This window comes from Microcebus murinus, chromosome 23 (assembly GCF_040939455.1).
Source record: "Microcebus murinus isolate Inina chromosome 23, M.murinus_Inina_mat1.0, whole genome shotgun sequence".
NCBI lineage: Eukaryota > Metazoa > Chordata > Mammalia > Primates > Cheirogaleidae > Microcebus > Microcebus murinus.
In genome coordinates this window covers 18,849,278-18,863,206 of record NC_134126.1, presented here as the reverse complement: position 1 = coordinate 18,863,206, position 13,929 = coordinate 18,849,278, and the positions used below count along the sequence as shown (strand labels likewise).

Below are 13,929 nucleotides of genomic sequence, written 5' to 3'. Positions count from 1 at the left end.
ATAAGATGGTACTGCTAACCTAGTAAGAGATTTCTTTTTAGTTATTTTTTCAGTATTGTGTTTTTATGTTTTATGTTTGTGTTTTATGTTTTACTTAACTGCCCTCTGGTCAATGGCATGGATCACTGGCCTTGGCATTTGATTAGGATCAGACCTATTAGTTCTATTCCTAGTCTGTCAGTGAAAATTCATTCATTTGCACACTACCTCCTGTCAGAAGCAATTGAAGTCAGGTACCTTACTACAAGTCAAATATAGTAAGGGTCTTCTTCTCAAAATAAGAATAAGTGGAAATGATCTAAGATTAGAAGAGTTTATATACCTGCAAAATAAAGGGGAACCATTACTGCAATGGTAAGTGATTTAAGAATTTCACTTTGTGGGTGTCCAAGATGAAGAGGAAGACTCACAGATGTATTCTTATTACTCAAGAGAAACAAACATATTAGAGCCAAAGGAAAAATGAAGTCTTTCTTTACCAAACTCTAAGAAAAAGTCTTTTTTTTAACACATGGTAAATATAAGATTACCAAGTGGTAAATCATCCCAGGGAGGAAGTGAGATATTTCAGAAAGTACCTTTTTTCTTTTGCAGCTACAAAGTCATCTTTTCTGAAAATGACATTCAAAAACACTGGTAATTCCATGGTATAAGAAATATATAAAATGAATAGTTTGATATGGTTCACTCTTAGAACTGATTGACAAACCTAAGTGTTGACAACAAAATGCCTTAATCTGTTTTGTGTTGCTATAACAGAATACCTGAGACTGGGGAATTTATAAGTAAAAGGGCATCGTTTAGCTCACAGTTGTGGTAGGTTGGGAAGTTCAAGAAGCATGGCACTGGCATCTGCTTCACTTCTGGGGAGTACCTTTGTGCTGTGTCATAATGTGTTGGAGAAGATCACAGGGAAAGTGGACATGTGCAAAGAGGAGAAACCGAGGGATGCCCACTCTGGGGATCAAATTTCAACATGAGTTTTGGTGGGAACAAACTTGAACCACAGCAATGCCATTTCATAAAATTCCACAATCCAACTATTCTAGGCATTTGTTTTTAACTGATATGCAACTATTCAGAACATAAGCTAAATATGACTTTTAACTATTTAATTAACTATTTAAATATGACTTTTAACTATTTAACTATTTAATTTATTTAACTATTTAATTTATTTTAAATGTGTGTAGTTAGATCTATATCTCATTTTCTATTTGACATAAACATTTTGCTTTTATGCCATCTCACCATTCTATTTAATTCAAGGACGAGTTTATTTCTTTAAAATATAAATGACTTATCTTATGACATTCAGCTACTTCAGAGAAAATATCCTTGTGCAAAATGTTTGTTTCCTAAAATAATACAGTACTTCCTTTTGGTTTTATGTAACAGATTCACTTATACATTCTGACATATTTCAAGAATATGCATTTGCCTAACTAAAGTAAGCAACTTCATGGAAATATAGAATCTTTTGGATACATGCTAAAAAGAAAAATAGTTTATTTTGTTATTTTGGAGGAATCATTGTGTGCCTCTATATACTTTTAGAAAACATACATACGTAAGAAAATTTATGATTATTCTTATAGGCCCTGAAAATTAAAGTGTAGAGATTACTTAAATCATAAAAATCATTAGTTCCCCCAACCTTATACAAAATTGTTTAGAAAAATACTAAATGCAAGTATAAATTCCTCCTTCTCTCCTTCCCCTCCTTCCCCTTTATTCTTCCTCCTTTTTTCCCTTCTTTCCTTATTTCTGCTCCATATTTTTTTTTATCTCTTCAGATAACTGTATTAAATAAATTATCTTTCTGTGTGGCTGACGTAATCTGCACAATACAGAGGTAGTCATTTTGTTGGTTACACATAAAATCTTAGAATTATTAAAAATATTTTATATTTTGCTTGTCTATTAAGTGATTCAGATGAGACTTGAATCCAATAGGTTGCTAAAAGCAGACTTTTTAAATACTTTTATAAAAATGTGTGTCTTAATCTTGGTGATTGAAGGCCACAACTATTTGATTATTAGTGGATTAAAGGTAGTCTTTGAGACACTAGAGATGTTAGGTTCAAAATGTTGAAGAAAGAGGTGGCATGGTCTTATGGTTCTTCTGTGGGATGATGGATTAATTTACACACACTTAAATGTACATGATATTTAATTGAATGCAGTAGATTGATTTCAGCCAAGAAGTAGCTCAATTAAATATATTTGGCCTCTGTTCTCCACCCTTTCCATCATGTTTTAAGATCATCTATGTGGAAAAATTTCTTTCTCTTTTATCATCTTAAACATGGAAGTTATAGTTTTCAATAGGAAATGTGTTAAAAGGAGTCAGTTGGCAGAAAGTTCAATGTAATTCAATACTCTTCCTCTCATCACATTCACATTAAATCAATTAATATATAAAATATTATTTAATTTTCTGTTTTATTTGGAATGCTATTGATCTAAAAACACCATACAAAGAAATCACAAAGTCAACAAATTGAGAGCAAATAATACTATTTTCTCCAGAAGTATGAAAATCAATAATGAAAAATAACAAATATCTAGTATTTGGAAGTGTGGAAATCAATAATAAAATAATGTACCTAGCATATAATTTACTCATATTTCTTTCATCTCTTTGCAAACTGCCCAAATTAAATTGTTAGATTCTAAGTCTGTGCCTTAAATGGTCAAACTTTTTAAGTTCAGATAAATTCTTTGTATTTATAAATTCTTTATTGTGCTGAAGCTCAATATTTAAAATAGATGTGAAATTAAATAAGGAGACTCTACCAGTCAGTCACTATTAATTTAATCTATTTGGGTACCTTTAAAGGAGTTGGACAATAAAAAATTCAGTGTACTAAAAACATTCTTTTGGTTGTCAAAACATTCACATATGTTCATATTTACTGAAGCAGAAATGATAGTCTAAGGCCTTTGTCTGAATTGGAATGAGTTTCCATATGCATTTTAGACAACTGATTTTAATGGAACCATTTCATGTTTTTTCTTGTTTGCAAAATTCAGGAAGAGACCCTTTCAAGATGATTCATGTTGATAGAGCTCTTCCTCATATGCCTTATTACAGGTGAATTACAGCAGTAGAGCAGTCCTTTTTTGTTATTTTCACATGCATTTTGGTCCTAAACAGGATTTTATAAGCTGCAAAGCATAAAAATACCCAGCACTCCAAAGAATTAATTTAGAGAACCTAAGCATATTGCACAGAACATAAAGTTGACCTTTACTGTCTACGGCTTTTGGAATGGAGTGGGATGTGGAACACATCATAGATTTAATGTGGCACATCGTTGTCTGCAGAAACTTGGGTGGGACTGTGACTGCTTGCCCATTGCACCCGGTGATTGAATCTGCTGTCACCAGCATCCTGATAATAATGAACATTCAGCTTAACGACCGTGATTATGATTATCATAATTGATGTGCAAGCGCAGTGTGTGGGGATCATTACAGCTGAACTGTACAGCAGAGAAACATGCCTCAGTTATGGATAATTTTACTTTTATGCATTGATTGGGATAAAATATGCCTTTCTATTTAAACAGACCAGCTTCATATAATTTTAAGAATCTTTCTGTATGTGTTGATTGATGATTATGCACTTGCTGAAAAACAGCCCCTTACAGTTGTTTGTTTTGTGTTGTTTCATTTCATTAGCAAATGTAAACAATTAAATAATTAGCTGTAATTGAGGGAAAATATTTTGCTTATGAGAATGGCCTTCAATAATCAAATATTCAGTTTAAGTGTGTTCTCTCCCTCTCTCTCTCTCTCTCTCTTTCACAATATATCAGGGAGTGAAATTTTTCAGCTTTCTCCCCCTAACTACCATTGTTCAGTCTTTGTAAAGTCAGTAGGCTTCAGGAAAGCCATAAGTTTATATAAACTTTTATTATAAATATGTAGATGCATTTGTATATGCATATATTTATATATGTACATGCTTTATTTTGCATTTAAGAAAATTGGGCAGAGCCAAATATTGCATTATATTACTTACTAAGATAATATTTAACCTATAGAACAATTTAGATGTACTATGTTAATACTCATTTATGCAACTTTTACTTTTTAATCTCTGTTTTGTTTCTGATCAATTTGATACATTGTTTAGTAATTTCCAATTATGGATTTAAAATGGTTACAACAGAGTTTCTAATTTGAATTTTTAACTTGTGAATGGAAATAATATGTGCAGTGATGTGTCCAAGATTTTCAAAAGATTAGGTCTGACTATATTAGTCTATAATCATTAACCTAAGGGCTCAATTTGCATTTGAGTCTAAACATTTCATTTGAGTAATGAACAAACATAATGGAACAAATTTTTGTAAAGAAGCATGGCAAGGCATTTTAACAAATCTTTGTATTTTGTAACTGCAATAAAGTCTTCAACTGAGAGATCTTTCCATCAGGTTATTAATAACTGTACAGCTCTGAAGAGACTATGGCAAATGTTTCCTTCTGAAGTCCACAAGATTTACATTATCCCAGGTGAGGTGTTTGCCCTAAATGTGCAGCTGTACACCGTGGTGGAGGACAAAATCTTTGTTTGACAGTGAGAGGTTTTATAGCTTGCCTATAAAATTTTCCTTCTGCAAGTTTTTAGTCCCAATGTGATTCTGGAACTTTTCTCTTGAAATTTGTAAGTCTCTAAAAATTCAACAGTTGCTAGTTTTCTCTGCATTATTGCTAATCTAGAATAATGAGGTAAATTTTTCATCTCACGTGGAATATGCTATCTCTGTACTTCTCTGCAAGTAAACTCAAAACCTTAATATTTTTACATATAAAGGTCTCAATTTACTTTTTTGTTGTTGTTGGAAACTGGGTTTAAGATACCAGTGGGAATTTTGGGCTCCATACCTATTGTCCTTATTCCCACATATAGGATCATTGCTTTAATTTCTGTGACCTTCTGGTCTTGATTTGACTTGGCAAAAGAGGTTTACCAGAATCAGGGAAGAAACTCTGCCTCAAGACTGCAGCATCAACTCCTGCCTGAATTTTCAGGCTCCCCGGAGATATAGAGAGAGCTAGAGCTAGAGCTAGAGCTAGAAATAAAGATAGAGATAGAGATGAAGATACTCTATCTATATGCTGTTGATTCTCTTTCTCTGGAGAACCCAGATTGATATAGAGTGCTTAGCATATCATTAATACTTTTGTTATATATTGTCAAACTGACCTAAAGAAAATATTGTGCTTTATTCTATATGTGTGTTTACCTTCATCATCATCAACATTATCAACATTGGCTATTATCAGTGGTTTTTAGAAATGATGTTCTCACATGTTTAGTCTTAAATCAGCTGAAATTTTGTTTGCTATTGTGTAATTTATAGATTAAGGAGAATTGATTTTTAAAACTTTTGAGTCTTAGCATTCAAGAACATGCCTCATCCCTCAACTTATTAAAGTCTTTAAATTTAATGTTTAGGGGAGTTTTATAATTTTTTTAGTTTTTGCATATTGATTAAGCATATTTCTAATTAATTTATATTGCTATTATAGATAGGATTTTCTTTGAATTTATTGTCTAAATTATAGATTTATAAGAAAATTATTTTTAAGAAATACTATATTTGAATGGTTACATTATGAACTTTTCTACCAATTCTAGTGGTTAGGTTTACTAGATAGACAGTTATGCCATCTGCAAATAGTCATATATTCAACCTTCTGTCTTTTACTTTATAATATTTTTACTTCCTTTCAAAATTTTCTAGTCATATTGACTAACGATTACAGAATGATTAAAAATATTAATGATAAAAGTGAGTGTAATTGACTTTTCTGAATGTAATATTGACTATTGGATATGTAATATATATATATATACACATGATTGAAACCATTTGACTGTGTCATATATACATATAAATAAGTTAAACATGAACTGAAATATTAAGGAACCTTTTTAAATTAGTATAAATATTGAATTTTATCAAATAATTTCTTAACATCTAAAAAGGTCACTGGGAGTTTTCTCCTTTAACTCTTTAAAATGCTACACTATATCAATATATGCCCTAATATTGAACCATCCTTGTATTCCTGATATAAACCCTCCCTAGTTATAAAGTGTTACTCTCTCATCATGATGCTAAAATTGATCTCATTTTTATACATTTTATAGATGAAATAAGTATCTACTATGTGTCTAGTTTTCTCATAATTCAGCTATTATTATATTACATGCTTTTACTTCCTTTGGTTTTAGCTAATGAATTAGTCTTACAGGGAACCAGGCTTAAAGACTAAGAAAAAATGAGTACTTTATGGTAAATATGATAGAAGTTGTATTTTACTGAAATTTCAAATCTATTTTAAGAAAGTTAAAGAGTATCAAACTGGAGGATATTTAGTGAGTGCAGCCTCTCAGTTCTACTGGTTTGCTCATGGACCAGTCTTAAAGTTTTAAATATTCTTTTTTATTGTTTTATCATTTAAGGGACTCTAATTATATTTAATGTTGGATCTTCTTTACCTATCTTTCATTTTAACCACTTTCTCACCCTTTTTACTTATGTCTTTATCTCATTTTCTTTTTCTTAGTTTTTTTTTCTTTGCTTTCCTTTAGTAAATCTTATTAAATTTTTATTCAAATCCATTTCTCTTGGGCCAAATGTAATTTACTCTTCATATATGATATGGTGTGTTATTTTTCTTCAATTTCTTTTCTAGGTTCAAATAAATTTTCCTATATGTCTTCCCATATTTGTGTTCACTTCTATTTCTTAATTTGTGAACTAAAGGATCATAGGGTTTTTACATATAAATATTTGTTAATTCTTGTTTGAGGATATTTAATTCAATTTGGAATGTTTTTGCATTGTTTTCAGGAATTTTTATTAGTTGAAATGTTTAAATTCTCATTTTTATTTCTTCTCACAGTGACTTTTTATGAGGTTCTTTTATTCCCTTATATTTTGTGGACAGAGTTCCTAGGTCAAGTACACACTTTCTGTCAGTATGTTAAGTTAAAATAAAATAAATGGGACTAAAAACTTCTGCATACCAAAGGAAATAAGCCACAAAATGAAAAGGCAATCTATGAACTGGGAAAAAATAATTGCAAACCACATATCTGATAAAGGGTTAATATCCAAACTTTATAAAGAACTTTTACAACTCCATTGCAGGAAAAACAAATAACCCAATTGAAAAATGGGCAAAGGATAGGAACAGACATTTCTCTAAAGAAGACATAAAAATGGCCAACAAGTATATAAAAAGGTACTCAACATCACTAATCATCAGGGAAATACAAATTAAAACCACTGTGAAATATCACCTCACACCCATAAGGATGGCTAGACAAGAGATGGCAAATGTTGGTGGGGATGTGAAGAAAAGTGAACCCTTGTACACTATTGGTGGAATGTAGATTGGTACTTGCATTATGAAAAACAGCAGGGAGTTTCCTAAATAAATTAAAAATAGAACTACCTTATGACCCAGCAATCCCTTTTCTGGTTACATAGTCAAAGCAGATGAAATCACCACATAATAAAGATATCCTTATTGTCATGTTCATTGCAGCATTATTCACGATAATCAAGAAATGGAAACAACCTAAATGCTCATTGATGGATGAATGGATAAAGAAAATGTGATATATAGAGAGATATCAAAATTGATATACATGTATATCAAATGGTACATTATATATCCTGAAAAAGAAAAGAGATCTTGCCATTTAACACAACATAAATGGACCTGGAGCACATTATACTAAGTGAAATAAGCCAGATACAGACAGAAAAATATTGGATTAGCTCACTTATATGGCGAATTTATTTTTTAAAAGGAGCTCAAATCTGCAGGGATAGAGAATGAAACAGTGGTTACCATGGGTGGTGGGAGGGTATTGGGCGTAGTGAGAGGAAATGGGGAGATGTAGGACAAAGGATATAAAGTAGCAGATATGTAGGATGAACAAGTCTAGAGAGCTAATGTACATCATTAGGACTAAAGTAACGGAATTGTATTGTAATAGAGATTTTTGTTAAATAAGTAGATTTTAGCTGCTCTTGTCACGAAAAATAAAAAAGTAACTGTGTGAGATGATAGATATGTTAATTTACTTCCCTGTAGCAATCATTTTTGTCATTTTTATGCATTTCATATAAGCATGGTGTAAACCTCAAATATACACAATTTATTCAAAAAATTAAATACTGAAATTTAAACATATCAAACACCTAAGTTGTGTTACTTCTAGGGGCAAATATGTGGAAGATTACTGTCAAGTCAGATGTGAATTTATAGATAACATTTCATATCCTTTTGTATCTTCCATTTGATTTTATATCAGAATATAAAAAGCAACTCTTTGAAAATTATTTTTTATAAATCCCCCCAAGTTAGTGCTTAATATTTTTTTTTGCCTCCTACAAAAAGGCAAAGGAATCCAGTAGTGACACAGACCATAAAAATAATCATCCAATTTTTTTTTAATTTCGCATTAACTGATCACTTCCTATCACTACATAATGTGCCACAAGGAGCACTCAGCATCCTGAGCCCTGCGCTGAACATGTCCCTAACTTCAGAGCTCCATTTATCTATGTCACATACTGGGCTTCCTGCTTGAGAGTTCATTTGAAGGAAGGCTTCCATTGTGAAAGCTATTGTTCTAGATTTAATTCATTTTAACGTACTTAACTGAATATTTTCCAAATGCTGCCTAAATACAGTATATTTTCTTCTAAAGAAGTTATTCATGGAATTATTTAACTAAACATTCATATTTATCCTAAGATACTTCAAGCCACACTTCCAGACTGATTGGAGAATGCTTCAGTTTGTGACATCTGTCATATAAGTGGCAGATTGATAATTGTGTTATTCACTCTGAATTAATTTTAGGTGACTCGTATAAGGTTAAGCTATTTAAATCTACTTACATGTTAAAAGTTTAACAAATATGAATTACCAGCTGACTAGAAAGCAATAACTTGATAGTCTGGGCAGCAACTGTCTTTAAAGATATGAATTAAATATGATAAAGATACAAAAGTAGTGAAAATATGTCACAGTGTTGATTGTAAAGATACAAATGTTGACCTTACTTTCTTATTAAATCTATTCCACGAGCTATTTGCAAAGGGTTCGCTCACAACAATTGGAATATTTAATAAAATCTAATTTTCTTCTTCTGTAATTCCTCAGTTGGAAAATGTGGTCCCTTGATGATGATCTAGGGCTTTGAAGAATAAATGGATTCTAAAGAGAAAATTAGATGGTACTTATTATGCTGTCTAACTAGCAATGCATTGTCATTTGTCTGTTGTATTATAAATGTCTTGCTTTCCCTACCTTCTTCATTTAATCATGTAACTTGCCTGTAAGCAGCATTAGAGGGAAAAAATGTTGCTGTATTACACTCTTTCAACTGTTTTCTTTGCTTATCCCTGAGACAGCTTGCACTTAACATGCCCAATATAGAATTCTTATTCTCCTCTCTCTCTGACATCAATTTTTTTCTGAATTCCTCTTATCCACATAGTCAGTCAACTTATGCCAAATACTAGGGAGATATACTAGTTTTCTATGTCTTCTTTCTTAGGAATGCCTTTCCTAACTAAATCCCACTCAAGTTATACATGACTAACAGTTTTAATTAGTGTTTAAAAGATCAAATCCTGATATAAAAATTACATCCCAGTCCAAAAATACATTTTCTTATGGTAAATAAAATATAATTTATGTGCATGATTCAGTACTTTAATTATTTTTATGATATATCCTTTCTGCATTAGTTTTTGTATAAATCTAATTATTTGCCATTAGAAGACTGGAAGTATGTCTGTCCAAATTTCTTTGTAGCTCACCAATCTAAAACCATATTTATTATGGCAGTAATGAAGAATAATTAACATTTACTATATACTTTTTTCCACTTTTATGTCATATATACATTACTTTAAGAAAATTACTTCCATTGTATTTGCCGACATATTCAGTAGAAACTTACTTATGTTGCTAAAGCCTTTAACCCATTTTAAAAGTTAACATTTTCTTGAAAATAGTATTTTTAAAAACAATGAATAGAATTTGAAACTATACCTGTTTGAATCTGAAGTTTTGTTTACTTTATCTCTGTGATTTTTGACACACTGGATTGAATTTAGAAATCATCTGTCATTTTGGTTTTAACAGCTAATACACATAATGTCCAAAGAGTGGAAGCAATCTAATCTGCAAATACTAATATACTTTCAAGTTCCTATAGCATAATTAAGGAAGTACAAAATACTACAAGTATAACGTATACTTAGTTTATAAAGTAAGTTTCCATGTTCATGGCTAGTGATACCTAAAATCCAAAGTACAGTAAAAATTCTGAAAATATACCAGAAAAACAAATGGTAGATATATTAGATACATTCATAACTAACATATATACTTTTCTTTTTACCCCGAAACACTACTGATAAAACTTCCCATGCTTTAATTGTCTAATTCTCATTTTAGTGATCTATAATAGATATAAATACTACTAATAAAAATGGATCTGAAGTTGATGAATTTGTCAGATTGTTTCAAGTATGGAATGTTAAGTATTTGGTGTTCTATGATGAAAATCATCATAGAATGTAGCTACTGTCTTCATACAAAGTTATGGATTAGTATCATTAAAATAACCAATGGTAGCTTTAAGGGTTGACTTTTTTATGACACCCTAAAACTTCTTTCTGCAGTAGTGTACTTAAAATGGTGGCTCAGCAAAGTCTAATGTTCCAAAACAAAGACACTTTCAATGATTACCTGTCTTGTAAATATATTTTTTAAATTTCAGGGTAATTATTTTCATCATTATTATATATTGTGATCTCATAGAGAATGCCAGTGTGCTTGGTTTTGTTTTTTAAATGTTAGAGTCAAAAAGTTAGTTGCCTTCTAGACACATTAGCTGAAGTATATTTGCTACATATGTTCAAGATTCATTTGCCTTTGCCCTACAGAACTTGCCAGTCTTTTCATGCATAACTGTGTACATCCACCCATGTGACAAGAAAGGAATGGAATGGGGAGATAAAGAGAAGTAACAGAAGAACCTTCTTATATTGAAACTTACATATCAACCTGGTGCTCTACAGTCTACACTGTAATTTCGTTCTCTATGGAGGTGTAGTTAATAAGAGTGATGCAAGTTGGCTGGGTGCGGTGGCTTCCGCCTATAATCCTAGCACTCTGGGACGCTGAGGCAGGAGGATGGCTTGAGGTCAGGAGTTCGAGACCAGCCTGAGCAAGAGCAAGACCCTGTTTCTATAAAAAAAATTAGAAAAATTAGCTGGGTATGGTGGTGTGTGCCTGTAGTCCCAGATATTAGGGAGGCTGAGGTAGGAGGATCACTTGAGCCCAGGAGTTTGCTGTGAGCTAGGCCGACACCATGGCACTCACTCTAGCCTGGGCAACAAAGTGAGATTAAAAAAAAAAAAGAGTGATACAAGTCAAACAATACATCACAAGTGCATGTCATATGCTGGTGGGCTTGGGCTTTTATGCTCAAGACCTATGCAAACTCACCTATACAAACTCACCAGATCTCTAATATAAGTCAAATCATTACCTCCCTTCCCCTTAACCATGTGGCTTTATTTCCCTTTGTCAGAAATCTTTTTGCCTAGCTCATTCCTTGTACTTGTTTTATGTGGGAAGTTTGATTTAAAATAGAGAGTGGCAATGTGGGTTTTCAGTTTAATTCAATAGACTGCTGTTTTCTTCAGATAATGTTATTATAAAATGTCAAATTAATAATTCTATACATTTTTAAAGTTTTGAAAAATTTTTGTGGGTACATAATAATTGTACATATTAATGGGATACATGTGATATTTTGATATAAGCATATAATGTGCAATGATCAAATCAGGGTAATTGGGATATCCATTGCCCCAAATATTTATCATTTTTTTCCTTGTGTTAGGAATATTCTAATTCAATTCCTCTAGTTATTTTGAAGTGTAATCAGTTATTAATATTCTAATTCAACTCATCTAGTTATTTTGAAATGTAATCAATTATATTTATAGTTGCCCTATTGTGCCACCAAACACTAGCTCTTATTCCTTCTATCTAACTGTATTTTTGTCTCCATTAACTACCCTCTCTTTATTCCCCTTCCCACTACCCTTTCTCGCCTCTGGTAACCATGAGTCTACTCTCTGTCTCCCAGAGACCAATTTTTGTTTAGCTCCTACATACAGAGAACATACAATATTTGTCTTTCTGTGCTTGGTTTATTTAACTTAACATAATGGCCTCCCAGTTCCATCCTTGTTGTTGCAAATGACAGGATTTCATTCTTTCTTTTGGCTAAATAATGTTCTGGTGTGTGTATGTGCCACATTTTCTTAATCCATTCATCTGTTGATGGACACTGAGGTTGATTTCATATTTTGGCTATCATGAATAGTTTTGCAATAAACATCAGAGTCAGGATATCTCTTCAATATACTGATCATCTTTCTTTTATATATATACCCAGTGGGACTGCTGGATTGTATGATAGTTCTGTTTTTAGTTTTTTGAAGAACCTTCATATTGTTTCCCTAGGGGCTTACTAATTTACATTGCCACCAACAGTGTACAAGGGGTCCTCTTTGTCCACATCCTCACTAGCTTCCATTATTTTTTGTCTTTTCGATAAAAGCCATTTTAACTGGAGTGGGATGATATCTCATTGTGTTTTTTTTTTTTTTTTTTGAGACAGAGTCTCACTTTGTTGTCCAGGCTAGAGTGAGTGCCGTGGCGTCAGCCTAGCTCACAGCAACCTCAAACTCCTGGGCTCGAGTGATCCTTCTGCCTCAGCCTCCCGAGTAGCTGGGACTACAGGCATGCGCCACCATGCCCGGCTAATTTTTTATATATATATCAGTTGGCCAATTAATTTCTTTCGATTTATAGTAGAGACGGGGTCTCGCTCTTGCTCAGGCTGGTTTTGAACTCCTGACCTTGAGCAATCCGCCCGCCTCGGCCTCCCAAGAGCTAGGATTACAGGCGTGAGCCACAGCGCCCGGCCTTCTCATTGTGTTTTGATTTGCATTTCTCTGATGATTAGTGATCTTGAGCATTTTTGCATATACCTGTTGGCCATTTGTATGTCTTCTTTTGAGAAATGTTTGTTTAGATCTTTAGCCCATTTTTAATTGGATTATTTGTTTCTTTGCAGTACAGTACAGTTTCTGAGTTCCTTATATATTATGATCATTAGTCCTTTGTCAGTTGAACAGTTTGCAAATTGCCCTCATTCTATCGGTTGTCTCTTCACTCTCTTGTTTCCTTTGCTGTTCAGAAGCTTTTTACTTTAATATAGTCTCATTTGTCCATTTTTGCTTTGGTTGCCTGTTTTGAGGTCTTACTCAAGAAATCTTTGCCCAGACAAATGACCTGAAGTTTTCCCACAGCACTTTCTTCCGGTAGTTTCATAGTTCCAGATCTTCCATTTAAGTCTTTAGCCCATTTTGATTTGAATTGTGTATATGTCGAGAGATAGGGGTCTAGTTTATTCTTCTGTGTGGGGATATCCAGTTTTCTCAGCACCATTTATTTGAAGACTGTCCTTTCTCCAATGTATGTTTTTTGCATCTTTGTTGAAAATGAGCTGACTGTAAATGTGTGGATTTATTTCTGGATTCTCTAAATACTGTTTTTTTTGTTTTTTTTAAACATATGATTCTTCAGAGAATCTGATTGGAGTTATGGGCCATCTCTCTAGTAAAAAAAAATACAAATATAAAAATGCACACAAAATTTGCATATAATCAGTTTTATTTTATTGGAAATGAATATCCTCCACAGATCAAATGAAAAAATAATTTTTTTACAATTGTGACTGTCAAGTGTCTATTTTGTTAAACTGTGGAAATGAATCCAAATTTTGCAAGT

At 32.2% G+C, this 13,929-nt stretch overlaps 1 protein-coding gene across 1 annotated transcript in view; it reads left to right on the top strand.

Annotated features, from left to right (window-relative positions):
• SPATA17 (spermatogenesis associated 17) overlaps positions 1 to 13,929 on the top strand; it is a 154,119-nt gene that overhangs the window by 116,661 nt on the left and 23,529 nt on the right. The gene's annotated exons all lie outside the window — the stretch shown is intronic.